Source organism: Carcharodon carcharias, chromosome 17 (assembly GCF_017639515.1).
Source record: "Carcharodon carcharias isolate sCarCar2 chromosome 17, sCarCar2.pri, whole genome shotgun sequence".
Taxonomy (NCBI): Eukaryota; Metazoa; Chordata; class Chondrichthyes; order Lamniformes; family Lamnidae; genus Carcharodon; species Carcharodon carcharias.
This window is the reverse complement of record NC_054483.1, coordinates 81,422,287-81,448,366: the sequence shown is the minus strand read 5'-3', so window position 1 is coordinate 81,448,366 and position 26,080 is coordinate 81,422,287. Positions and strand designations below refer to the sequence as shown.

The 26,080-nt window shown below is 42.5% G+C and overlaps 1 protein-coding gene across 3 annotated transcripts in view; it reads left to right on the top strand.

The window, feature by feature from the left end:
* LOC121290130 (C-terminal-binding protein 2) overlaps positions 1 to 26,080 on the top strand; it is a 321,857-nt gene that overhangs the window by 83,959 nt on the left and 211,818 nt on the right. The window contains exon 1 of one of the 3 annotated variants that reach the window (XM_041210337.1): positions 11,223 to 11,645. The exons of the other annotated variants lie outside the window; for them this stretch is intronic. The gene's annotated coding sequence lies outside the window, so the exon portion shown is untranslated. Of the gene's footprint in view, positions 1 to 11,222; positions 11,646 to 26,080 lie in introns of those variants that run through there. 3 annotated transcript variants of the gene reach the window in all.

The window sequence follows — 26,080 nt, the reverse complement described above, 5'->3', positions numbered from 1 at the left end:
AAACACCTGAATATTTCCTCCATTATTCTGTTTAGCCCATCCAATATTTCACCCTCCGCCTTTTTAACTTCTGGTTTATCCCCCTCTTCTGTGGAAACAGATGCAATTTAAGAACTGTGCTTGTCTCATTCCTCCAAGCCCAAAAGGTAACTTTTGCATGATCAGTCCTACTCTTTCCTTTATTATCCTCTTGTTCTTTATGTATGTATAAAACGTCTGTGGATTTTCTTTGGCTTTACTTGCTAATATATTTTCTTCAGTATTGAATTTTTGTCATTTGACATGAGCTTTCTTTTTTTTGTGCCTTGCCCTACCCTGTATTCCCATTGGCACCTAGGGTGGGGGTTTGGGAGGGGAGGGGGGTGCGGGGGGTTGGTGGAATGAGTGGTTAGGTTTGTGAGCTCATCCTTTTTCTTTGTGGGAACATATTTGTTCTGAACCCTCTCCACCTGTACCTTTAATGTCCCCCGTTGCTGTAACTCCACTGGTTGACCTTCAAGTAGCTGTTTCAAGTAAAATTGGCCTTTCCCCAATTTAAAACTTCTACTCTTGTTCTACTTTTATCCTTTTCCATAATTACTCCTTATAACAACAACAATAAGTTACATTTATACTGCTCCTTTAACATGATGACATGTCCCAAGGCATTTCACAGGAGCATTATAAAACAAAGTATGACACCAAACCACGTAAGGACGTATTAGGTCAGATGACCAAAACCTTGGTCAAAGATGTTTAAAGAATGTCTTAAATGAGGAAGGTGAGATTGGGAAGCAGAGGTGTTGTAGGGAGAGTATTCCAGAGCTTGGGGCTTAGGCAGTTGAAGGCACAGCCAATAATAGTAGAGCAATTATAATTGGGAATAACGAGTCCGAAATTAGGGGAATGCAGATATCTTGGAGGATTGTAGGTCTGGATTACAGAGAAAGGGGTGAGCAAGGCCATGGAAGGATTTGAAAACAAGGATGAGAATTTTAAAATCAAGATATTGCTTGACTGGGAGCCAGTGTAGGTTAACGAGCACGGGGGTGATAGGGGAACAAGACTTGCTCTGAGTTAGGACATAGGCAGACGAGTTTTGGATGACCTCAGCTTTATGGAGGGTAGAAAGTGGAAGACCAGCCAGGAATGTGTTGGAATAGGCAAGTCCAGAGGCTAAATCTAACTGAATTATGATCACAACCACCAAAATGCTCTCACACTGACACCCCTTCCATCTACCAAAATTTCTTCCTGCAGAACTGCCCCTCCTCTCAATGGGTTTGCTTCATACTGACTAAAATAGTTCTCCTGTATACATTTTAAGAATTCTGAACCCTCTTTATGTTTTACACTGAGTTTATCCCAGTTAATTTGTATTTGAAATCTCCCACGATTATTACTTATATTGTTTCTGCACTTCTCAGCAATTTGCCTACATATTTACTCTTCTACCTCCCTCTGACTGTTCTTAACTTGGAGCTCCCCAGCAACAGCACAGTTTGATATTGGTAACACGGGCAAAAATTATGGCTACAAAGCTGCACATTAACAGTTCTTGATCTTGCTAGCAACTGTGCTGCTGACAGCCAGAGACTGCGAAAACGGAAAGTTTCTGTAAGCAGTAGGTTCCACCAGACTACAGTGTCACAGGTAGGCTCAGCAAAGTGATATTTTTTACCTGATAACTTTGATGGTGTGTGTCGGTGGGCTGTCCAAAAACTGGGAGCATCACAAATGCACCAATCACACCTTCACCCAAATCCCTAGTGGGCATTGACTACTGGAGATGCTGACCAGTCACCAGGGCTGGGAAGGTGGTTGATTCCTCGCTTCTTTCAGAGCCTAATGTCCTAAGCCCATTTGGGACGCCTTCATATACTGCCCCACAGTTCCTTGCTTGATAGCAGCTAACTTAGCATGGAAGCCCTAGCAAAACTGGAGTCAATGGGAATTGGGGGAAGTCGTACCCAGCACAAAAGAAGATGGTTGTGGTTGTTGGAGGTCAATCATTTCAGCTCCAGGACATCACTGCAGTAGTTCCTCAGGGTAGTGTCCTCGGCCTAACCATCTTCATCAATGACCTTCCTTCCATCATAAGGTCAGAAATGGGGTTGTTTGCTGATGATTGCACAATGTTCAGCACCATTCGTGACTCCTCAGACACTGAAGCAGTCCAAGTCCAAATGCAGCAAGACCTGGACAATATTTGCTCACAAGTGGCAAGTAATATTCGCGTCAAACAAGTGTCAGGCAATGACCATCTCCAACATTAGAGAATCCAACCGTTGCTCCCTAATGTTTAATGGCATTACCATCACTGAATCCCCCTCTATCAACATCCTGGGGGTTGCCTTTGACCAGAAACTGAACTGGACTAGCCATATAAATACTGTGGCTACAAGAGCAGGTCAAAGGCTAGGAATCCTGCAGTGAGTAACTCATCCCCTGACTCCCCAAAGTCTGCCCACCATCTAAAAGGCACAAGTCAGGATGTGATGGAATACTCCCTACTTGCCTGGATGAGTGCAACTCCCACAACACTCAAGAGGCTTGACATCATTCAGGACAAAGCAGCCCGCTTGATTGGCACCACATCCACAAACAATCACTCCCTCCACCACCGACGTACAGTAGCATCAATGTGGTACCACCTACAAGATGCACTGCAGGAATTCACCAAGGCTCCTTCAGCAGCACCTTCCAAACCCATAACCACTACCATCTAGAAGAACAAGGGCAGCAAATAGATGGGAACATCACCTCTTGGAAGTTCCCCTCCAAGTCACTCACCATCCTGACTTGGAAATATATTGCCATTCCTTCACTGTCACTGAGTCAAAATCCTGGAACTGCCTTCCTAACAGCACAGTGAGTGTACCTACACCACACGGACTGCAGTGGTTCAAGATGGCAGCTCACCACCACCTTCTCAAGGGCAACTGGGGATGGGCAATAAATGCTGGCCCAGCCAGTGAAGCCCACATCCTGTGAATGAATTAAAAAATTGCTCAGATGGCCTTGATTATTTAGCTGATTCTCACATTATAACTCACAAAGGTCATCACAGAGGCTAGCAGGCATAATCCACACGCCTGAGGAGAAAAGTAATATAATGCTCAGAAAGTAAAAGCTGCACTGTGGCACTAAACATCTCTAAAGAGGAAATTTCAGCTTCAATCCCTGCTCTGTGTAGTAAAATGACCTCAATGAGCAATAAAATGAGCTTCAGTGTCCCAGGTTAAGAGGAGAAACTTTGGTCACCATTCCCACTGCTGATCGTTGTCCGGTGAACCCTGGCTAGAAGTGTTTACGTGTGTGGGTGTATGTGTATGAGATTTTCCCTGTGGCCAAATCGCTTGTTGAGCTTTGCTGTCAAGATCTTGCACGTGACTAATGGCGACTACTAAAGTGAGAGGAACTCAGTGGATAGATCACTCAAAGAAACCAGTGCCTTCAGGAAATGACAGAGAATTGGTGCGGGAATCAAAAATAAAAGTTAGAAACCCTACTTTTACTATAAGACCATAAGACATAGCAGAAATTAGGCCATTCAGCCCATTGAGTCTGCTCCACCATTCAATCATGGCTGATAAGTTTCTGAACTCCATTCTCCTGCCTTCTCCCAGTAACCTTTGATCCCCTTACCAATCAAGAACCTATCTATCTCGGTTTTAAATACACTCAGTGACCTGACCTCCACAGCCTTCTGTGGCAATGAATTCCATAAATTCACCGCTCTCTGGCTAAAGAAGTTTCTCCTCATCTCTGTTCTAAAAGGTCTTCCCTTTACTCTGAGGCTGTGCCCTCGGGTCCTAGTCTCTCCTACTAATGGAAACATCTTCCCCACGTCCACTCTATCCAGGCCTTTCAGTTTTCTGTAAGTTTCAATCAGATCCCTCCTCATCCTTCTAAACTCCATCGAGTATAGACCCAGAGTCCTCAAACGTTCCTCATATGTTAAGCCTTTCATTCCTGGGATCGTTCTCGTGAACCTCCTCTGGACCCTCTCCAGGGCCAGCACATCCTTCCTGAGATACGGGGCCCAAAATTGCTCACAATATTCTAAATGTGGTCTGACCAGAGCCTAATAAAGCCTCAGCAGCACATCCCTGCTTTTATATTCTAGTCCTCTCGAAATAAATGCCAACATTGCATTTGCCTTCCTAACTACCAACTCAACCTGCAAGTTAACTTTAAGAGAATCCTGGACTAGGACTCCCAAGTCCCTTTGCACTCCAGATTTCTGAATTCTCTCCACATTTAGAAAATAGTTTATGCCTCTATTCTATCTACCAAAGTGCATGACCTCACACTTCCCCACATTGTATTCCGTCTGCCACTTCTTTGCCCATTCTCCTAACCTGTCCAAATCCTTCTGCAGCCTCCACCCCCTCCTCAATACTACCTGTCCTTCCACCTATCTTTGTATCATCTGCAAACTTAGCCAGGATGCCATCAGTTCCTTCATCTAGATCATTAATGTATAAAGTGAAAAGTTGTGGTTTCAACACTGACCCCTGCGGAACTCCACAAGTCAGCGGCCGCCATCCTGAGAAAGACCCCCTTATCTCCACTCTCTGCCTCCTGCCAGACAACCAATCTTCTATCCATTGCTAGTACCTTGCCTCTAACACCATGGGCTCTTATCTTACTGAGCAGCCTCCTGTGCAGCACCTTGTGAAAGGCCTTCTGGAAGTCCAAGTAGATAACATCCATTGGCTCTCCTTTGCCTAACTACTCATTACCTCCTCAAAGAATTCTAACAGATTTGTCAGGCATGACCTCCCCTTGATGAAACCATGCTGACTTTGCCCTATTTTACCATGCACTTCCAAGTATTCTGAAATCTCATCCTTAATAATGGACTCTAAAATCTTACCAATGACCGAGGTCAGGCTAATCGGCCTGTAATTTCCCGTCTTTTGCCCCACTCCCTTCTTAAACGGGGGGTTACGTTAGCAATTTTCCAGTCCTCTGGCACCCTCCCTGACTCGAGTGATTCCTGAAAGGTCACCACTAACACCTCCACTATCTCTTCAGCTATCTCCTTCAGAACTCTGGGGTGTAATCCATCTGGTCCAGGTGATTTATCCACCTTCGGACCTTTCAGTTTTCCTAGCACCTTCTCCTTGGTAATGGCCACCATACTCACCTCTGCCCCCCGAATCTCTTGAACTTTGGGGATGTTACTCGTGTCTTCCACCGTGAAGACTGACGCAAAGTACCTATTCAGTTCCTCTGCCATTTCTTCATACTACTTCTCCAGTGTCATTTTCCAGCGGCCCAATGTCCACTTTTGCCTCTCTCTTACCCTTTATGTATCTAAAAAAACTCTTGCAATCTTCTTTTATATTACTGGCTAGTTTACCCTCATATTTAATCTTCTCCCTCCTTATTTCTTTTTTAGTTGTCCTCTGTTGGTCTTTGTAGGCTTCCCAATCCCCTAGTTTCCCACTGCTCTTTGCCACATTGTATGCTTTCTCTTTAGCTTTTATGCTGTCCCTGACTTCCTTTGTCAGCCATGGTTGCCTCATCCTCCCTTTAGTATGCTTCTTCTTCCGAGGGATGAATTTTTGCTGTGTCTCCCAAATTACTCCCAGAAACTCCTGCCATTGCTGTTCCACTGTCTTTCCTGCTAGACTCATCTCCCAGTCAATTCTGGCCAGCTCCTCCCTCATGCCTCTGTAGTTGCCTTTATTCAACTGTAATACCATTACATCTGATTCCAGTTTTTTCCTCTCAAATTGCAGGGTAAATTCTATCATATTATGGTCACTTCCTCCTAAGGGTTCCTTCACTTTAAGCTCTCTTATCAAATCTGCCTCATTAGGGAACAGGCAATTCTAGATTTAGTGATGTGTAGTGGGCTCCATCACAAGCTGCTCCAAAAAGCCATCTCGCAGACATTCCACAAATTCCTTTTCTTGGGATCTACTACCAACCTGATTTTCCAGTCTACCTGCATATTGAAATCCCCTATGATCACTGTAACCTTGCCTTTCTTACACACCTTTTCTATTTCCCGCTATATCTTGTGCCCCACATCCTGACTACTGTTCGGAGGCCTGTACATAACTCCCATTATGGTTTTTTTAACTTTGCGGTTCCTCAACTCTACCCACACAGATTCTACAATGCTATAATGGCTGTGTTATTAAATTAACTGTTTTGCCTGGAGGAATGCTATTAGTGATGGGCATTGCTAATAACAAATCACTGATGTCTAAAAACAAAGGAAGAATGAATCCTCCTCTGCCAGGTCCACCATTTGACAGATTCTAAAAGTATTCTCTGTAACTTTCTCTTTCTTTCCTTTCACATTCTCCGTCCTCCCACAATACCCAGATTCCCCCAATGCGAAGGAATCATTATGACCCAGATCCTCCCAGTGGTCACTGAATTTGACTAGGTGACTTCTGCCATTGGTGTTACATCATGGAATATGACATTAAAATATTTTACATTTGTTAATTGAAAATTTATTCTGGGAGGAAGTAAAGTCAAAATAAATGCTAATTTTTATAATATACAATTACCTTGCATAAATATTCCAAATCTTGTGTGTATCCAATAAATATTATACAGTATAGAACATAGATGATATAAAATAAGGGGTACAACTCTAAACGGTGTGCAGGAGCAGAGGGACCTGGGTTTATATATGGATAAGTCATTGAAGGTGGCAGGACAGGTTGAGAGAGTGGTTAATAAAACAGACTGTATCCTAGGCTTTATTAATAGGGGCATAGAGTACAAGAGCAAGGATGTTATGTTGAACTTTTATAAGATGCTAATTTGGCCTCAGCTGGAGTGTTATGTTAAGTTCTGGTACCACCCTTTAGAAAAGAAGGGAGGGCGTTAGAGAGAGTGCAGAAAAGATTCACAAGAATGGTCCCAGGGTGAGGAAATTCAGTTATGAAGATAGATTAGAGAAGTTGTGACTGTTGCCTTTTGAGAAAAGAAGGCTTGAGAAGAGATTTGATAGAGGTATTCAAAATCATGATAGATTGGGAGAAACTGTTCCAACTGTGAACGGATCAAGAATGAGAGGGCACGGATTTATAATAATTGGGAAAAGAAGCAAAAACGATATATGAGAAAACTTTTTCACACAGTGAGTGGTTAAGGTCTGGAATGCACTGCCTGAGAGTGCGGTGGAGGCAGGTTCAATTGAGGCGTTCAAAAGGTAATTAGATTGTTACCAGGAAAGGAAGAATGTGCAGGGCTACGGCAGGAGAATGGCACTAAATGAATTGCTCATTCGGAGAGCAGACACAATGGGCCGCAAGGCCTCCTTCTGTGCTGCAACAATTCTGTGGTCCTTTAATTATTTCTCTATCATGGACCACAAAGGGTGCATTGCAGTGCATTTTAAACTTAATTGGATGCCTCATTTGTATGTTGAAGCTGTGTTTGTCTCAGGGTTGGTATCTAACGTTACATGACACCCAACCGATTGTCAAAGATTAAAAGTTTCTGTTAGCAGCTATTGAGATGCATGAGAGACTGTGCATTCCTGCCACACATGCACGTGCACACACATACACGTGCACACACACATACACGTGCACACACACATGCACGTGCACACACACATACACGTGCACACACACATACACGTGCACACATACATACACGTGCGTGCGCAGCCAGGATTTTCTGGAAAGGATTGTCAGATTCTTACAAGTAATGAATTTTTCATTTCAGATGGGAATGTGTTTTTAAAAAGTTAGATGGTCCTATTTGTAAAGAATACTAAGGTGTCTTCTGTATATCATTTTAGGCCCCTGGCTGGAATTGTCATGGGCAGGACAGAAAATGTGACGGACCAGCCAAAGACCCGGGCGGGAATTTCCAGTCCTTCGGCGGGTGGCTACACACACACACACACACACACACACACACACACACACACACACACACACACACACACACACACACACACACACACACACCTATTAGGTCCTGCAGGGGTTGTAATGAGATTTCATCCAGATCTGACATGTTCTTTAAAATATCTGGAAAGGAACACACACACACATACATGAGCATTTTTTTTGTCAGATTCTTACAAGTAATGAATTTTTCATTTCAGATGGGAATGTCTTTTTAAAAAGTTATATGGTCATATTTGTAAAGAATACTAAGGTGTCTTCTATATATCATTTTAGGCTCTGTTACCTTTTTGGTTCATTTAAACTCTGAGCATTGAGACTGATCCAGCCTATTTATAGTTTGAGTACTTCTGGCTGGAAGTCAAATAAACAAGCGGCTTACTGTTGGTCTTGTAGTCACATGTCTGCAGTTCTTTGGCAAGTACAGTGAGCTGATCCTATATTAATATCTTGAAGGGGACACTGTGGTTTTCTTCTGCCGAAGATTGCTTCTGCTCTTGCACCCAGAGAGCTGTTACGCTAACTAACTCTTGATAGCCTCGTGACTTGTCAGAGGGAAAACCCTGCAGCTGAATGAGGTAGTTGGGAATAAACCTCAAGCCCTCTTGAAATCCAATCTTATTGCATGGCTCAGTGCAGCAGTATGTAATGTGACATCTGTTTCTAAAGGGTGGGGTTGTTTATGCCTGTCAGACTTAGCGGGACAGAGGAGCAGGCCCTCTGAGGCTGATGGAGGCTACCATCTGGTGGAAGAGGTCTTTGATTTGCTTTCCACCTTTCTCGAACTGCCTAGTAAAGTCCTCCATTATTCGGGGATACCACGAGACTCGGACTTGGATAGTGGAATAGGCAATAATGCTTGATTACTGTTTATGAGATTCTTAGTGGCCCTCAAGACACTTTTACGCAGCTGGATAAGCCACTGCGCTGTTGCTAAATACACAGACTGGTTGAAAGAAATGTCAGATATTGTCTCACTGGAGAGAGTCACTCTGTCCACAAAAACCATAACAGAAAGGCTCATTTAAAAAAAAATAATCTTGTTTCCTTAGAACAAGGCCAAGCCAGCAAGTCTTGTCAAATGGAGTTGTTAACTATTTCTTTTGTAGCTGAAGGGACATGGTTTGTTTTTCTGCCTTGCTCACTTTCACAATTTTTTGTAAAGGTTTTTTACTTGTACAAGCCTATCTCTGTAATGTAGCGATCTATTCTGATTATTGGTACCTTTCAGTTGTACACTTTGTTGTTGCGTTGTGATAAAAGGCTTTTGTAAAGATGTGGAAACTATTGATGGTGCATTCGGTAACTACTTACCTGTGTGTTTATGGGCATAATTTTATGGTCCTCCACTGCCAGGTTTCCAGGCAGGGTCGGGGGTGGGGCCCCCATAAGACACCCGGGACTGGTCGTCCTGCCATTCTTCCCCTCGCATTTGTCCTCAATTTCACGGACCATGGGCGAGGTGCAAGGCAACCAGCCCGCCCCAGCCATTATTGGCCATTGTCACTGAATCACCCTGGAACTCCCTCCCTAACAGCACTGTGGGAGTACCTACACCATACGGACTGCAGCAGTTCAAGATAGCAGCTCATCACCACCTTCTCAAGGGCAATTAGGGATGGGCAATAAATACTGGCCTAGTCAGTGATGCCCACAACCCATGAATGAATGAAAAAAACTTAAGCACTGCTTCCTGCTGGCCTCAGTTTTGAGGCAGGCGGGAGGAGTTAGGGGCAGAGAGGAAGCCTGGCAGATCACCCTGTCCAGGCCTTGGACAGGAAGAGGGGTGGATGCCTTCACGTCAGCTCCTCACCCCCCCCCAAGCCCCACCCACTCCCACTCCCTATCCCGCCATACGTCTGCTCTCTGGGTCCTCTCTCCCGCCCTTACCCCCTGACCTCTCCATCACCACTCCCCGGCCCCTGGGCCTCACCTCCCACCACCTGGGCCTTACCTTCTCTCAGATTAGCTGGCAGCTCTCTGAGGCAAGACTTCCACCCCAATCAGGGGTCGTAAGACAGTCTTCAGCCATTTAACACTTCTTGGATAGGGGGATGCATTTCCTGCTGATTTTTCGGGTCTCAGGGCAGGATACCCCTCCAACTGAAAAACCTTTACCCTACCTCTCCATCTCCATCCTTGTGTTTATGAATCTTGTACAAAATTCCTATTCAAGGAGTCTTAACTATTTTTGGGAGTAATCTAGGTTGCCCCCACCTATTCGAAAAGGTGAACATCTTTTACTGAATCTATAAGCAGCTCACCTATTCTAAGATCTTGTACCAGGCAGCTTAACCTTGACTCATAGAATCTCCTTCATTGTGGGAGGTTCTCATTTCACCGAATCTCTACCAACCAGATGAGATTGTTGAATTCATGGCTTGAATGCGGGCTCCTGACCCCAAGGTTAAAACCTGAATGTCTTCCTGGGCACTTCATCCTGTTCGAATCCTATTGTTAGACTTAACAGTTGCAACAGAAGAAAATCCAGGAAGATTTTGATTAACTTCCAAAGGAATTGTACTCGTTGTACATCACACAATGAATTTGTACATTTGCACAATAATTGATATCAAAATTGAGATGTCAAAAGTGAGTGTTCTGATTATGCAATATTGTTTGTAAATCATTTCAGTTATATACATCATTCAGTGCATACTGCTCTGGTCAATGCTACCACAGAGCTTGTGACCAAACAATTTGTCAATTTGAACCCAATTTGGCAGTGTTGTGAGTAAGACAGTGGCTTTTGGGCTGTTAGGTGCTACTGTTACAGGATTAATCATGTACCCCGGTGGAATTGATTAAGCATACTCTGCTTAAACAGCCTATGCCTAATGTCTTAGGGCTTCCCTGAAAGGTGTTTATCAGTAAGATGAAACTGCCCACAATTGTGCCCATACTAGTCCATTAATACAGAATTAACTTAAAAGTCTAGATAAATTACAGCACTAGGGAATTTTTAAATACAGTAGCTAGGCAATGCATGCAATAGCATGCTTCATTCCATTTTTGTTAAAAGGATACCTGTTTAAATGATGTTCCTGAATGCCGTACGATGTTTTTAAAAGCTGCAAGTTAATATTCTCTTTGAGGTTTGTAACATTTTAAGGTAAGCGGTGCCAATCATGTAATTATATTCCCAAGATTTGGGAAATGTTAACGTCACTCTTTTATATAGGTTTCTCCAGTGTGCTAAAAACAGACTTAAACTCATGCAGTCATGGTACATTTCAGCATTTGAGGTTTCATTTTAACAGAGTCAAAATAGTCCTCACTTACTCCGAGTGAAACCCTCACGGGCTACACGTTTCCTTAATCATTTGCTACTTAATCCATCTGTTGTGTCTGATATGTAGAAGCAGTCAGCAGGCAGGAGCATGATGCTCAAGACAAATAAACCTCTTTAAACAGTGTAGTGGCCACTATTCTCACTTTAACCCTTTCAGGAGTTAGGGTTTGTTTTAAAAAGAAGTTTTTTCTTGATTTTGATCAGTTACAAATATAGCTGTTGTCTTAATTGCACTTTTTGGTCAGCACTGTCACCATCTTGTTTTCCAACAAGGAAATACTGATTCGTACATTTGCTTGTTTTATATTATGGTTTCCTGTGAAAGTCCCAGCACTGCTAACAGGAAATGAAAGTCGGGCTGTGGATTTATACCTTGTGTTGCTGTTGCTGCTATTTGCGTCTGATCAGGAACGTGACACAGAGGAGCTGACATGTTTCCTCCAGTGGATTATTTACCAGTTGTAGAGACCTCGGAGGTCAGTTGGGTTCAAATCTCAGGGGTCGATATATGCTTGACTCTGCTTGTAAAACAGCTCTGTAGAACAGGACCTGTAGTCTTGTACCATCTAAAAACATTTGTCTTGAACGGGTGGCATTCTTTTTTGCATTGAACCTTGTCTAGAATGTGAAAGTATTTAGTAATTTGCATCAGATCTGAGATCCTTGTTATCTTTGCTTTGAGGTTCCGTGTGTTTAATACTTATTTTTTTAAATTCTGTTTTTTTTAAGCTGGTATTTATCCACAAACTATCTGGAGCAGTCTGGGAGGGATTATATAAAGGGAAGGATTTTATACAACGTATCAAATACGTAAATGTAACCTATTTGGATTTTGATATTTGTGTTAACTCAGTGTTTTTATCTTCAAATGCTAACTATTTCTGTCTCCCTTTTATGTTATTACCCCTTGCTGGGCATTTTAAAATGACATATTGCACATTATTAATTTGATTACTTTAATAATTATTGTTTCCTTTTACTCCTATCTGCCAAAAATGATGAAAGTGCTGAATTGGAAGATTTGCACAGGCAAATATTTTCCTAATGCCATAGCAACTGAGCACAGGTGGTGTGTTAGGCAATTAGTAAGATTTCGCTCCTGCAGGCAGTTGAAGTTTGGAGAACTTCTGTTAGTGACAACAAAGATTTAAAGTGGTGTAAAACTCCTGAAATACTTGCCATGAGGCAGGGGAACAATTTTAGGTAAGTTATCAACTGGAATGACTTCGCTTGATTTCTGGGTTGTTAACTTATTTTGTGCCCTCCTGTTGCCCATTCTATCCTTTTATAAAGGAACTGTACTGCCCCCTCCTTTTTAGCTTCCTTTCTCTTTCCCCTCTCCGCCACGCATCATTCTTCTTCCTCCTGAGTTCATTGCTCGAAGGCAAGTCTGACCCACAGGACCACTGCCTCAGCCACGGGTGGGGCAAGGAGGCAGGTTGTTCTGAGTACACCCCAGCTGGAATGGATCGAAACCCATTCTGATCCACACCGACTAAGCCAAACCCCCCCCCCCCACACAAGCAAAGGAATCAGAATTGCAGTGGCAACATAGACTTTTATAAGCATGTTGCAGCCTGGAGTTATGGACAGTGATGGTAGAGGCTCCAATTTCTTTTCATCGCATGGCTGACCAGGAATCTCTCCTGCTCTAAGTGGTCCAAGTACCAATCCTGGGGAACTCCACTGTATGGCTACCTCTAGTCTGAAAAACAACTGTTCACTACTGCTCTCTGTTCCCTGTCAGCCAACTTTGTATCCATGTTGCCACAGTCCTTTTTATTCCATGGGTTTCACCTTTGCTGACAAGCTTGTTATGTGGCACTTTATTAAATGTTTTCTGAAAGCCCATGTACACCTCATCAACCCTCTGTTACTCATCAAACAAACTTAATCAAGTTAGTTAAACATGATTTGCTCTTAATAAATTGATGCTGGCTTTCCTTAATTAATCCACATTTGTCCAAGTGGCTTTTAATGTTGTTCCAGATAATCATGTCTAAAACTTTCCCAACATGAAGGTTAAACTGACTGGCTTGTAGTTGCTGAACTTATCTTTACACCTTTTTGATCAAGGGTGTAACATTTGAAATCCTTCAGTCCTCTGGCACCACCACTACCTAGGGAGGATTGCCAGATTATGGCTAGTGCCTCTGTAATTTCCATCCTTACTTCCCTTAGTATTCTCAGATGTGTCTGATTTGGTCCGGGTGACATATCAACTTGAAGTACAACCAGTCTTTCTAATACCTCCCCTTTTATCATTTTTTACTCTATCCAGTGTCTCAACTACCTCCTCTTTCACTATGACTTGGGCAGCATCTTCCTTTGTAAAGACAGATGCCAAGTTGCAAGAGGATACCTTGGATTGAGATTTCCTTGAACATTCCACACAAGAGTTCAGAGCTTGGTGTCTGTCTTCCCTCACACCAACGGTGTCATTGACTGCGCACATGTTGTTATTAGGGCCTCAGAAGTACAGCCAGCAACATTCACGAATAGGAAAGGCTACCACTCCATTAATGCCCAGTGTTCAGTGACAGAAACAAGATCATGTAAGTTTATACAAACCATTTTTGAGGTATTTTCTTCATGACGCCTTGGCTGCTGCAAAGGACCTGGAGAAAAGGAAAGGGCAGGCAAGCGTTACGATGGCAGTGAGTGGCTGGACGCAAGTTGGTAACTATTGGATATTCAGATATATTTTGCAGTTGTGAAACTTTCATTAATATTTGCTGAGCTAAATGACAGATTACAGCTAATATGTAGACGCCTGAGCAGATGAGCCCCTAGCCTCAACTTGTCAGATGCTGGGTAATGACTTTACCCAGGCTACAATCTCTAGGGCTTCCTGCTCCATTTGGATGTTCTCCCCTTCCACCACACCGCCCCCAAACAATCTTGGTTCCTCTCCCTCACATTATGGGCTATCTTGCAGGGTAGAAGTTTGTGGCTGGCTGTTGAAAAGTTAAGGCGTGATGTGCCAGCTTGTGCAGATAGTACATGTGCTGAAAGCTGATGAATAAGCAAGACTAATGAAGATTGGGAGGTGATGAATGCAAACCAAACGTGTGGAATGTCAAGAGAGGAAGGAGTCCTGGGAGGAATTCCTAGTTCTGCAAATGCGAGGGCATGAGAAGAGAATGCTGTTTGTGTGGTCTGAAGAGAGGAAGGGTGGGGCGAGTATGTTTGGGAAGGGAAGGACATGTTGCAAGACATCCTCCTGATTGTGTTTGGAAGATTGTGACAGAGGGGATGGGATTGTTGGAGCTGGTGGGAGAGGGTGTTAGGAGTATGCCAAGTGTTGAGAGAGCAGGAGAGATGGAAAGCTGTAGCAAAATCCAGCAAATGTCTTGTTCATATATTTAATTTAATACTTTAATTTTTGGAGCTCTATATATGTCACGGCAATAGAAGTAATCAGGTATGCTGATCCTTGCTGGTATGAAAGGAAAATAACGCGGATGCTGGAAATCTGAAATAAAAACAGAAAATGCTGGAGAAGCTCAGCAGGCCTGGCAGCATCTGTGGAGCGAGAAACAGCGTTAATGTTTCAAGTCTTCAGAGCTCTGAAGAAGGATCATATAGACTTGTTTTACTGCTGCTGGTTGGTAACAGAGAAATAGTCCGTGCTTCAGCTCCTCCTCACGCTGCCAGTTATCAGTTAGGTTTTTACAGTAACAGTGGTCGGGGTTTTCCATTCTGGGTAGGGAACCTGGCCATCGATTCAGTTTCAGATCTTGACTCCACATAGTGTGTTCCAGACAGGCCCACTGAGATTTTTAAAGGCCTAGGCTTATTAATAGGGAGTGGGCTTGTCGTCTGGCTAAGGGTAGTGGATGAGTTCCCTAGGCACAAGGGCCAATGGGAGTCCCTCTAGCACTGTCATATCAACAGCTCCATCAGCCAAAGTGGAAGCTGCAGATTCATATTGGACAAGAGAAAGAGCATCTCAAAATGGAGGCACCCTCTGAAGAAAAGATCGGTTCAGTTTTAATTTAAAAAGGCCACTGCTGCCTGGCCGTGATCATAGAGGGACAACCCGTCCATGGGATGGCCAGCAGCTACAGCGGTGGCCCAATAAAGATCAAGGGAGGGGATTCCTTGTGTATCCATACCTTCCACCCCACCACACCCGACGTCCCACCCTGAGCCCACCACATTGGCCTGGCATATGTGCTACAGGGGCTGCCATGGGCCTGAATATCACAGTCAGCTAGGTACTTGCCTTAATAGGCCCAATGATTTATCATTATTTGGCCTGAATTGACAGTCTGCCAGGAAGTGTCAGGCATCCAATTTGACCCCAAGGCCCCCTCATTGAAAATGGCATGGGGTCAGGGTGGTGGCAGGAAACTGGCACGGAGGCCAGAGGCATAAAATTGTACACCTACTCGCCTTCCTTTATTCAATGAGATCGTAATTGGTCTATGACCTAACCCCCCATATACCCGCCTTTTCCCCTTATCCTATAATGCCTTTGGATATTTAATTGCAAATGTCTAAACTTATGTGAAACTAATATTTAGTTTCCTAGCAAAGTTTCTAAATTTGTAATTTACTTTTGCACATTATAAGAATAAATGAGGGAATGTTTTGGATTCCATAGGCTGGGGGAGTTATCAAGCTTTTAAAATTCAGAGAATTTTTGTAGTTCATTAGTTGATTCGTTCCATTTCTGTAAATTCAAAAAGTGCCATATTACAAAGTAAAGCTGGAGAAAGATGTGCATGCTGAAGTATTTTTTGGAATAGGCTTATGAATTTGTAGTTTTTTTCCTAACCTTTTGTTTCCAAATTCGTTAAATCTCATTTTGGATCTGCATTTTTTGGATCTGCCGATGCTGTTCGCAAAGCACTTCAATGAGATTCTTCAAGAAATGTTTTACTGTCAGTGAATTTTGTTAATGTATGTGTTATTGGTAAAGGAACTTAGTGTGTATTTTGCTCTCCTTATATTCTGTTGATGAATAAATGGGTCCTTAATACATTACGATATAAACCATGGGGGGGCCAATCCAATGCAGACAGGATAGGGGAAAGGTCAGGTAGGATGGGGTGTTGGCTGATGTAGATGCTAAATGGCAGTGGGGTCTCATTAAGAAGTGATGAACGTCACCACACGTGGGTGGCACTTTCTAGTCTCAGGCACTGCTGGAGGTTGTCCCTGTATCTACAGATGTGTGAAGCAAGTTAGTTTAGTGCTATGTCAGCAGCTGTTAAGTGGTCACAGAGCACATTATAACAGAAGGAAATGCAGTGGCTGTCATGTATTCAGAGTGGAGTTTGACTCATGGAGCAGAACATAGAGCATACACTAATATGTCAAAATGTTCTGACATCATCCTGCTGCAGGATGGGTTGAAGGTTTATTTGGGAGAAACATAAATCACTTGTTTCTCACCAGTTCTAATACTTGTTTCCTTTGTATGTATGTTTGTATTAATAATTGTTATTTCATGTTGTATTTTTAATTAATAGATTAGCCCCTGACAAAGAGCAGATCCATTTTTTGACATAGCACAGCTTGATATATCTCAGATGGCTGTCATTGTGGAGGCTGATGTAGTGTAACTGGAGATGAGTTTTAGATTAAAGTGCCCCCTTATGGATAGCTATGGAAACTGCATTCATGCATCTTGCAGACTTCAGTTGATCATTTAATAGCAATATGAGTATGTTCTTTCTCCTTCAACTCTCAAAGGATGTTTTGATTGAAAATTTCACCAATGTAATTATTGTTACATTTCTGATAGACCAGTAGGATCACTGATCTCTGCTACCCTAAGTCTTTCAATGAGGTGGGCGACCCTTTCAGTTGGAAACTAATAATTTGCACTGTTTGATGTTCATACATATGGTGAGAGCCAGATTCACTTTGTGTTTTATAAAGATCTGCAGTCATTTCCGTTTCAGACCTTGAAAGAACTTCACAGTCCAACACAGAGAGTGGAGCTGACAAGCTGGTCACAGCAGCATGCACAGCGATTTCGCTTTGAATTCTAACACTTAATTTTGAACTTCAGGTGTAGCTTTCCCCAATGCAGCACACTGAGCACCTCCCACCGAGTCCGAACTGGCATCGAACAGAGGGCCCCAACTGCCAGAAAAAAAAGTGACTTTGTCGAATCAAATTCTGCTAGTCAGTTGTGCCTTTTTGCAATACATAGGATATCGAGAATATCACATGCTGCAGGGGTGTGACGACACATAAACATCCAAGTGATTGTGAGTGCGCTGTGTTTTACTGGGTCCTTGGGCTGTGTGATAATGACATTACTCATGTGGCACATTATTCATCCAACAGCAGTTCTACAATATGATGATAATACTGATCTTTCTCAGAACTCCTGTTCTATAGTTAGCTTTTTATCTGGACATTTGATTTGAGCAAGGTGACGTGGTACCCAGTAGAACCCTGCGATGGAGTCTAACATGCTTTGTTGCTATGGTGCGTTGCTAAGATTCATAGGCAATTCTGAAAGAGATGGTATGCACTGGCGTCACCACTTCAAATTGTTGCTTCCTTTGTTAAAGAGCTGCTATTCTTGTTTCTGAGGAAGGAGAATTCGTCATTTTCCTCAATGTCACACGCAGGCAGCACTGTGCTTTCTGAAACTTCACTTCGTCGACAATGTTTGAATTTTGAGTTGCTCCACAATATAATGACTACTAACAAAAAAAAAGGAAAGCTAAATAATTTGTCACTATTTCTTTAATCTGGCTATATTTGTAGTACATTAATAATGGGTTCCTTTAATAGAAAATTGTAGCACTGAGCACAAAATGCATTCGTCGGGTACAGCTAATTTCTAGCATTCGTCAAAATGTTGAACAATTTGAGGGTTAATGTATTGGGCATTGTAAAAGAATCCGTGTTCACTTAGGCATTTTAAAATGGTTTTTGTCTCTTAAAACCATGTCCTGGTTTCCCCCTCTGCATTTTTGTGCTGTGTGTTTACAAATAAATAAACTAGCAGTTCTCCTTTGGTGACACTCATTGTTTGTTAGACGGTATTCTGGAATGTGGGGAACTTGTGAGGCGGGTAGAGCCTGAGAGAAGTAGGGAATTTGTTGTACCATTGGTAGGAGGTCCTTGTGTTTGGGAGGAATGGAAAGCACCTTGTAGGAGTGGGCAAGTGAAGTCGGCAGTGTGGAGGAGGAGCAGGAATTTTGTCTAGGTTTGGAAGAGCTGACATAGTGCTGGCAAACAATGGGAGTGGTTACAATGACTGCTTTAAAAAAAACAATTGAAAGAAAGAATAGAAGTTGGAGTTTTCTTGTAAAGGTTGGAGTAGAGAGAAAGATATGGGTGGTCCGCTTTAGATGAAGAGGAAATGAGGGAAACTATACAGGTTCCTATACAGGGTGAGTATAGGAGGAGGGAGACATTGTAAGAAGAAGGAATGTGGAAATGTACCTCTGCGGAGAGTTGGTGTGGGGGAAATGGATGAAGGGGAAATAATTTCCTTCACTTGCCTAATGCCTAGAAAAGGGTTTCCCAGGCATCTAGTTCCAGAGTCTGTCACCCAAACCGGTGAGGATATATTTTAAATGAAAGCTCGCCCATGCATGGTGCTGGGGAAAATAATTTTGGGATGCTATCTGCAGCAGTGAGGGGAACCACATGTCCACATTATCAGGAGCCTTTAGTTCTTTTTAAGGCAACAGACAGTATTTTAAGAGGTCAGGCCACTCGGTCTGTAACTCTAATTCAGGCATAGGGATTGGATTGGATTAAATTGAGTTTGGGGTGGTCAGTTTGGGGCGACAGTGGATACAGTCAGGTTGGCTTTGAGTTACATCAGGCTGAGGAGGGCATTATCAGTGAGGGAACCAGCACTTAAGAAGCATCAGGCCAGGGGTTGGGCAAAGCTGTGGAGAACAATCTTAGGAATGGAGCTGGAGCTCTTGGAAGTAAGCGTCCAACACTATCATTTATCTTGGAGGTGAAGTTAGAGGACCTAGAAGTAATAAGTGTATAAGAACGTAAGAAATAGAAGCTGGAGTAGGCCATTTGGCCCTTCGAGCCTGTGCCACCATTCGGTATAATCATGGCTGATTTACCTCAACTCCACCTCCCACGCTATCACCATATCCCTTCATTCCTTTAGTACCACTGCCTTGAATAATAACTTAATGACCAAGCATCCAGCTCTCTGAGGTAGAGAATTCCAAAGATTTGCAATCCTTTGAGCGCTGAAATTTATCTGCATCTGGGTTCTGAACTGCCAGCCCTTATTCTGAGACTGTAGCCCCGTGTTCTAGATTCTTCAGCATTTTCTCAGTACTTACCCTGTCAAGCCCCTTCAGAATTTTATGGCTGGAATTTTCCAACCCCTCCCGCCAACGGGATTTTCAGTCCCGCCGAAGTGAATGGACTTTTGAACGGCTCACCACTTTTTCTGGTCCCACCTTGATGTTACAGGGCCGTAAAATTCCACTTCCTTTGTTTCAATTCGACCACCTCGTATATTTCTAAACTCCAGGGGTTATGCGCTCTTTATACTCAATCTTTCATCATGGGACAATCTTTTCATCCCAGCGCTCAGTCTAGTGAACCTTTATTGTGCTCCCCTCTACGGCAGGTTTATCTTTCCTTAAATAAGGAGATCAAAACTGCACGCAGTACTCCAGCTGTAGCCTCGCCAATGCCCTGTAAAATTGCAGTAGGATTTCTTTACTCTTCTAATCCCTTTGTAACAAAAGTTAACATCCCAGGTAAATTTAATTTTGATTGACAGGTGTGATGAAAGTAACATGACAGAATTAGTGTGACAGGAAATTCTTAGGGGAAGCCAGTATGAAAGGGAGTGCGATTATAGTGAATTTAATACAGACTGGCCGATCTATTGTCTTGGTTTGAAAGGATGGTTATAATGCTTAGTTGCCAACTTGGCCTTTTTCTTTCATGCTCCTATTTTAAATAGGCACACCCAGGCATTGTAATTGTAACTCTTTGGAGCAATTTGCTTTGTTCCCCTTCTCCTTTTATTGTGGATTTTTTTGCTGATTTTTGCTGTAGTTGTTAATTGGAAGGATTTCCACCTTCTTTCCTCATGTTTGATTTATGTTCAGTATCTCATCACTTGTGATTTGAGGGTGATTTTATGAATGTGGAATTTGAGCCAATCATGTGAAAACATGATGGACATATCAAGTGTGATGCCTGAGGTATGATCCAGGAAGTACAAAACGTGAAATATGAAAGATAAAGTGCACATTCATTGTAACATTTTTATATGTACATCAACGAGAAAATCTTTGCTGCTGCTGCTTAAAATTGTGTAAAATGTAATGTGTTGTCTGAAAAAGGAAGGGTTGTGTCCCTTTAAGGCTGCAAAGACCAGTTGCTGACAAGGGAACACTTGAGTAACATTGTAAAAGTATCAGTTGAGAAGCTGCATAAATCCTTGTTCCAGCATTTAGTGTTCCTTGCTCACAGAATCGTTACAGCACAGAAGGAGGCCTTTCAGCCCATCTTGACCACGCCTGCTCTCTGTAGGAGCAATTTTACCTGGTGCCATTCCTCTGCCTTCTCCCTGTAGCACTGCACATCCTTTCTTTTCAGCTAACAATCTGATTCCCTCTTAAATGCCTCAATTGAACCTGCCTCGATCACACTCTCAGGCAGCACATTCAGATTCTTAAAACTGAATTTAAATTCTCAAACTTTGCATGTTAGGATTTGAAGTCACACATTTTCTGGATCAGTAATCCGGAATTATCCCACGAATGCGGTAACTGGGAGTTGGCAATGTCCATGGAATTGATTGCTGGCAAGAGCTCACATCTTTGGGCAAATAGCAGAGATTGTGCTAATAAATGGATCAGTATGAAGGGCACTGAAGAACCTTATGTTTATCATTGGCCAAGGGAAGCCACATTTATTTCAACCTTTGGCTTTCTGCCAGAAGATAGCTCCTTTATTTCTTTATACTCTGAAGTGTAATGTAGAAATGTGTTTATGTCATTTGAAGTGCAATGGACCAGAAATGTACTCCAGAATTATATTTTTTAATGTACATATATTAGTGAATCTTGGAGTTTGTCAAAGAATTCACTGATTCATCACGCCAAGAATAGCATTTATGCGGAATATAATTCATTGTCATATAATGCAGAGCAGCTGATGGAGTTGGATGGGTTGGGTGTTACCCATCGCTTGTAGCAGGTGGTGGTGTGAGGTCTAAGTAAACTGTAAAAAGAAGAAAGGCTGTCACTAGAAAATGAGTGAAAGAAAAATTTTGAGATGAGAAAGAAGCAAATAAATACAGATAGTGTTCAAATTAATGCAAGGGACCAGGCATGAATGAAAATAAAATAATTAATAAACAGAGGGGGGATGGATTTGGATACAATTATACATTGTTAAGAAAATGCACAGTAACTATGCCAGATGGTTGGCGCTGTAAACAAGGGAAGTAAGAAATTTACAATCACTATCTAGAGGACCTGATAGAAAGAGTAGGTGAAGAGAGCAATAATATGAGATTTAGACAGCAGAGGGAGAAGAGAGAAAAAATAAGAGAAATGGTGGCAATATTGGCGCAACATGTTACAACACCAATAAAAACAACAGGTGGTGAAATTTGAGCAAACATGGGGAGGAGTATGAGAAGGGTGAATGGCTGGAGTTCAGACTGGCTCCATTTGAAGAGAACCTCAAGGTATAGAGAGAAGTGTAATTGGGCTTTTAATGGTGTACTGTGTTTCAGGATTATTGCTGAAAAACTCCTCTGGTACTTTTATATTTGTAGAATGTCAGATTTCTCTATGATATATTTGACTTTTAATTTTTTTAAAGAATTAGTTTGTTAATGATTTTTCAGCATCTGTTTTAATCCTATTGGGATGTTCCAATTGTTTGTATTTTGCCCTCTCAAATGTAATTAAAAGTGAAGGATAATCAGTGTATTCCACTTCCTGTTTTGCTGTCTGTGTTAATTCTTCATTACGATTGGCTGCTTACCCTGCTTGATAACATCACTCTTGCTGGACGCCTGGAGATTCCTTTGAATTGGTGCCAGATTCAGAGTGATGCAGGGAAAAGGGAAATCCACACCACAGAGGTCAGTAGCACTTTTTGGGCAGCTTTCTTCAAAGCCAGTGGCCAGCCCTGCCACTTCACTGTTGACTGCGAAATATGGGCCTTTGAGGCCTTGGAACAGCACCTTTAGTTTGCTGCTATTCAGCTGGAGTGTTTACAGATGAGCCAATCAGCTGCAAGAACGTTCCAGGATTCCCTGTTATTTGAGCTTGTGTCATGGAAGTGTAACCAAAGGATGACTCATCAAGCGTGACAAAAGTGACCCTTGAATATCTTGAGATATTTTTACATCTGATGCTCAGTCTGAATTATAGTTACTATTTCAGAGGTTAAAAGTTCTAATGTGATAAGATCCATTTGTGCGTGTCAGTGTATCAGCGCATGGTGTGAGGTGGCCCCGGTTAGATCTAGTCTTGTAGAAATTTGTCATCTAGTTGGAGATCTACTGGGAGATATAGGAATAGTATCCGGACTGTATTGAAGTTTTATCAGGTGGTTTGTTTGACTGACAGATCTTCTGAGCAGCTAAAGTGAGTGATTTCCTGTTAAAGCATGAGAAAAAGTAATGTAGACCAGAAATACACACGTTTCTCTGGTAACAGATCCATACACATGGTATGTATAAAGAATAAAAGGCTGTTCCAAACATGAGCTTCTGTTGTACTCTTGGAATGAGCTGTGAGTATCATTGTATTCATACTGGCGACAATCTTCCAAAGCTGTTCTTGGGTTGAGATCTGATTCCTAGTTACTGTAATTTCTTTCTAAGGAATGCGCCTTTGAACAAGTTGAGACTCAAAAACTGCCCACATTTATAAGGAATCTTTTTAAGGCAGCAGTGTGTATACTATAGCCCAAAGGCTGCAGCCCATGACTCCATTTTGAATTTTCTGGATCTGCTTATTGACAAATCCTAAATGAGAACATCAAGTTAGTATCTACAATTTGAGATATATGTATGCACTGCACTTTAAGAAAAGACACGAAGGCCTTAGAGAGAGCACAGAAGAGATTTACGGGAATTGTTCCGGGGATGGGGGATTTTGGTTATGTAGAGAGACTGTAGAAGCTGGAGTTGTGTTCCTGAGGGAAGAGAAGGTGGAGAGGAAATTTGATCAAGGTGTTCAAAATCATAACAGGTCTAGACAGAATAGATAGAGAGAAACTGTTCCTATTTGCACATGAGTTGAGAAACAGAGGACACCAATTTAAGGTGATGGGCAAAAGACACGAGGGAACCATGAAAAACTTCCACACAGCGAGTGGCTAGGATCTAGGATGCATTACATGACAGTGCGGTGGAGGCGGATTCAATCAAGGGTTTCAAGAGGGAATGAGATCGACAAAAGGAAAAAAATCTTTGAGGGAAATGGGGAAAGGACAAGGTCATGGAACCAGCTAAACTGCTCTTACAGAGAGCCAGCACAGACATGACTAAGTTGAATGGCCTCCTAAGCTATAACTATTCTATAAATCATTGATTCTATGTAAATTAATAATGTCAACATAATTTGTACCTCACAAAACTTTATATTACACTCCTAACATTAGCTTGAATGTAACACTTTTAATGTTAAAACCACCTAATAAGTGAATGGCAAATGGGCACTAAGTCAATAAAGGAAATATTTGGAAGGATGACCAGAAGTTTAGTCCAAGAGATGAGTTTTGAGGTGGTTCTAAAAAGAAAGGGAGGTGGAAGGGTTTAGGGAGGAAATTTCAGAGGGTTTGAGTCAGGCAGCTAAAGAGCTGTGCACCCAATAGGGGGCTGAAGGGAGGGAGATGTGCAAGACGTCCAAGTCAGGAATGAAGAGTTTGCCGGGACCGGATATAGGGCTGGTGGCGGTTGCAGAGTTTGGGTGGGTTGAGGCCATGGAGGAATTTAAAGATGAAGGCAAACTTTTTAATTTGATGTGATATGGGTTTGGTGAGCAGGATATGGGCAGCAGAGTTTTTCACAAGTTGGAGTGTATGAAGGGTGGTGAATGAGAGACCAGGAAGGAGAGGGTTGGTGTATTCAAATGTGAAAGTATTGAAGGTATGTAAGAGGACTTATGGCAAAGGAATTGGGGTCAACATTGTAGAGCGTCAGCGGAGATGAAATTACATAAAAAACTCCTATTCTAAATGGTGCTTTGTTTCTATGGGCAAAATATTGCGCTCGTTGGGCAGGCGTGTGCCCAACCTGAATAAGTGTAAAATGATGCGTGATGACGTCGGGCAAGCGTCATGACATCATCGCGCGCTCTCGCAATATTTGTGTCGGCAGGCGTGCACGGGAGCCGGCAGCACGCCTGCTGACAATTAAGTGGCCTATTAAGGCCCTTAATGAAGTAATTGATCCAAACTTTTCACTGCCCGTCCAACCATTCAGCTGGCGGGCGGGTGATAAAGCCAAGCAGTGTTTGCATTGTTGGCGAAACGTCATCCATGGGCAGGATGGGGTTTCGACCAGTGATTTTTTTAAAAAAAGGTCTTTTAACATTCATGTTTAACATGTCCCTGCTCATGTGACAGAGTCACATGAGGGGACGTTTTCATTATTTTTAATATCTTTATTTTTTTATTTTAAAAACCTTCAGCTGCCTGAGGCAGCTCTGTGCCTCAGGGAGCTTTTACTGCACGCACCCATGAACTTCCACGCTTGCGCCCCTCCCACCCCCACCCCGGCAGTGCTGCAGCGCTTATTTCACGATGGCTGGCTGTTAATTGACGTGAAATCGCGGTCGGAGCCCAATCGCAGGTGGCGGTTGGCTTCCCAACCGCTCCCAGCCCCACAGAGACCACCCGAGCACTGGAAAATCCTGGCCTATCCATCACAGCAATAAAAATGGCCTGCGTATTTTCTGAAGTAAATATGTGTGTGACGCACTATAAACCTCAAACCCACTTCTTTCCTCTCCTCTGTCCAAGTATTTGTTGTGATGTGCTTTACATTCAACATAACATGATGGAGGTCAGGAGTAGTGTTGCATTGTTATGGTTGGGCATTCATCCTATTCCTGGTCCTACAGCATTCTGTTTCATCCAGCATGGAAAAAATGCTTTAGTTGCCTTACGCACCCCCACCAAAATTCTTTTTCTTGTATCCGTGGAGGAAATGTGTCCTAACTATGTCATGTGACACCATTTTCTCTTTTACTTAATTTCCCTTCAAGGTTCCAGTTACAGACACAATTGTGCAGCCAAAATATATTTCAAATGACTAATCAATACTTGGTCATCAATGTATTGCACTTGCTGAATGTAGTGAATGTAGCTTGACGCGCTGCACTTTGTGCATTGCCATGGATAGTGCTTTCAACTATCATAAATTGAATACGTTTAATTCTTATTTTTACCTATATCTGAATTTAGAGCCTTATTTCATTAAAGCATGCCTTTATAGCAATCACATTTGAGATTGTTTAGAAGCTATTGCCCATTGATTCAATATATTATCGTTCTCTTAAACTGTTGGGACATTTTTGTGTTTCTTTCCCTATGACTTACTAAATTTATAAAATTCTCAATTATCCCACGCTTGACTTTTGTTCCTGTGAGCAGAATTTATTCCGAACGAGGTGAAGACTTTCATTATTGGAATCTCTGTCTAAATTAAGTCTCATTATCCGTAGCCCTATATACCCACCTCCCACCACGCCTCACTGTCACCTGGTCTCACCTGGTGTGGTACTGAGCCCCATACACAGCAGGAAGGGCCCAGGGTCTGTCCCAGGCCTGTGCTGGATTTGCTGATCTCTGCACTTCCATTTTCAGTGTGTCTCCCAAATAGGCCAGTGCCTGTTGAGAATACTCCAAGTGGCTTCAGAGCCCCTGAGCCACAGGAACCTCAATTCAAGATAGCCTGCCAATTTCCTCA